At 55.5% G+C, this 2,721-nt stretch overlaps 1 protein-coding gene across 1 annotated transcript in view; it reads left to right on the top strand.

Moving 5' to 3' along the window:
• The first annotated feature begins 2,438 nt into the window (after window positions 1-2,438).
• Window positions 2,439-2,721, top strand: part of CDK5R1 (cyclin dependent kinase 5 regulatory subunit 1) — a 70,295-nt gene continuing 70,012 nt past the window's right edge. Inside the window, exon 1 of the mRNA XM_073326165.1 lies at window positions 2,439-2,453. The gene's annotated coding sequence lies outside the window, so the exon portion shown is untranslated. The remainder of the gene's footprint in view (window positions 2,454-2,721) is intronic.

Below are 2,721 nucleotides of genomic sequence, written 5' to 3' on the forward strand. Positions count from 1 at the left end.
GCATGTGACCCAGCCTTGTCAGATGTGTAATACGTTATCTGTGGTCACGCGGCACAGGGCTACAGGAAACCGCCCAGGGAGCTCGACCAAGGCCGGCCGTGTATCCTTTCTAGGTCACGTCTCGTGTCCTGCTACTGGCGGCTGGGCTGGTCAGGGAAGAGGCTGTAACATACAGCAGCAGTTCAGGCAGCAGCGCTGCTTGCTTGCGGCCCTAGGAAAACGAGGGGCTGTCGGGCTCTGCTTGGGTAGTAGGGGCGGAGACATTTCAACACTAGAATTTCCTCCATTCAGCACAGGCCGTTGACATTGCACAGTTGGGAAAACTCCAGTGGCCTGTCTACACTATAGTGACCACTCAGGCCGAGCTTGAGTGCCTAATTCTCCTACTGTAAAGGCCCCGATTTGAAAATCGGGAAGACCCGCTGAGCAGCTCCTCTTGATGCCAGTGAGGCTGGGCTTGTTTCATAGACTCATAGATACTAAGGTCAGAAGGGACCATTATGATCGTCTAGTCCGATCTCCTGCACAATGCAGGCCGCAGAATCTCACCCACCCACTCCTGCGATAAACCTCTCACCTGTGTCTGAGCTATTGAAGTCCTCAAATTGTGGTTGGCTGATTCGTCAGCCGATGTGGCGTTAGGCCAGGGTGGCACTAGACACTTCTGCCAGTGTTGTTATGTCAGACTGGGGCGTTGGGTTTTTGTTTTGTTTAAATGACACGGCTATCCCGGCACCCGCCCTGGCTAGCTGTGGTTATGCTGCCATAAAAGTCCTTTTGCTGGGCTAGCTTATTGAACGGGGGGAGCCAGCATAAACTGTGCACCAAAAGCATGTTTTTGCCAGTATAATATGCAGCTCCCCAGGGCAGGGTGGCAGGCGTACTACGGGCAAACCGTGGCAGTGTAGAGATGGTCCTTCATCTCTCGTGCTCCTGGTCACCCTACAGAGCCGAAGGAGCTCAACTCCTCTGGGATTCGTCCATGAGCTTTGGCTAAAGTTTGACTGGATCAACCCAAGTAATGAAGATTCTGCAATGGCTGCAGGGCGAAGACGTGATTGTACCATTCTGGCTTTTCTGGGGGAAGGTGCAGTTAGAATAAACAGTTTTTGTGTTGTCACTGGAGGCCATTTTGATCTGGACTAACTGGGAATGAACTCAGGGCCGCACCTTCGCTCCGAGTCACTCCTTGGGCTGTAGTTTCGTTCTGGTATTGCACACCTACAAGGAGAGTGATGCCTTAGAAATGGGAGGGGGGTGGTTGTGTTAAAACTTTGCCCGCTGGTGGTTTCCACCTAGGATGGCGAATAGCGATCCCCTCGCTTCCCCCACTGCTGGGCTGTCCCTACTGCTGCTTCCCAGAACCAGTTATCACTGACAACGTTGTATGAGTCAGCTGCCTGCCTGAGGCACGCCAGGCCTTGGGATTTTGCAAGTCACACAAGCATTTAATCCAGTTCAGATTGGGGCTTTGTTTTCATAATAAACAAGTTTCCTTGTCTGACAGCCTATGGGAGTAGCTGTAGCCGTGTCCCTCCTGTGATGGGAGCGAGACAAGGTGGGTGAGGGATTAGGGCTGGGCACATTAACATTAGCGAACGGGGGGCTCCTGCTGTTACCTAGTCCCCAGTCCCGCTGCAGTTCGGTTCAGTTTGCAGTTCTCGTGCATAAAGTCTATTCAGTGCGTCCTTACCGAAAGGAAGAAAACGGATCACGGGCTAGTATCCTCTCCCTCAGTCAGAGAGCAGGGCAGGGCAGGGGCCTGTGACCATGCACCGTGTTAATTAAAACCGATGAGATCATTCCATCAACGCACATTAACTGGGCGGAAAGTTGTAGAGGTAAAAGAAGGTGGAGAGAGAGCAAGGGTGAGGGGGTTGGGACAGGAGTTTGGGGGGCAGGATGGAGAGGGGAATAGTTATGGAAAGAGATTCCAGGTTCCTTTAAAAACCATGCAGCTCTGGTGCTTCAGGGAGAGGCCCACCAGCCGCAGTAACAGTCACGGCGATTGCTGTTAAAAAAACAACCTGGCCTCCTCTGCGCACATGCTTGGCGAGGGGGGTTCGGGGCCTGTCTACATGGGTAATTCCATGAAGAGCAGCTGTGAATTTAAGGCCCACTGGCCATTCCGGAATTGCGTCCCCACACATGGCGTTAGCAGAGTTGCTCTGGAATCCCTTGTAGCCAAACTCTTTGGTACCTGCCCCTCCTGGAAAACCTTGCGGGGGGGGGGGGGGCGGGGAGGGGAAGGGGGGGGTAGCAGGTGAGCGGCTGAGCTACTGGAGGTGACTGATGAGGGCGGCCGCTGCATGGCCACAGGGCTTGGCCCCGCCTGGACTGATTCCAGAACGGTTCCAGACTTTACCTTACTCTGAATTCGTTTGCAAGTGTCGTGAAGGCTGCAGGGGCTCCCGCTCAGAGGGGTGGAAAGCAGCCGCTCAGCTTGCCCCGGGGTGAGACCAGGTGCATGTGAGCATCAGGCTGAGGTGGTGACTGTCCCCTTGCTGAGCGCCCGCTGCTGAGCGCCCGCTGCACCAGGGACGCAGGAGCCCCCTGCCCGTTGGACGCAGACGACGTGGAGCCACCCCAGCAATGAGCCCCCCCCCCATGGTGCAGGCTCAGAGCCTGTTCTGGGGCCCTTTCCAGTGTCTCGCCCTGGGGGGCTAGAGGGGGCGAGCTGGGCCGGGGCTTTCGCCCAAGGGCCACTCTGAGATAGCGCGT

The sequence above is a fragment of the Lepidochelys kempii genome, chromosome 27, assembly GCF_965140265.1.
Source record: "Lepidochelys kempii isolate rLepKem1 chromosome 27, rLepKem1.hap2, whole genome shotgun sequence".
In the NCBI taxonomy this organism is placed as follows: domain Eukaryota; kingdom Metazoa; phylum Chordata; order Testudines; family Cheloniidae; genus Lepidochelys; species Lepidochelys kempii.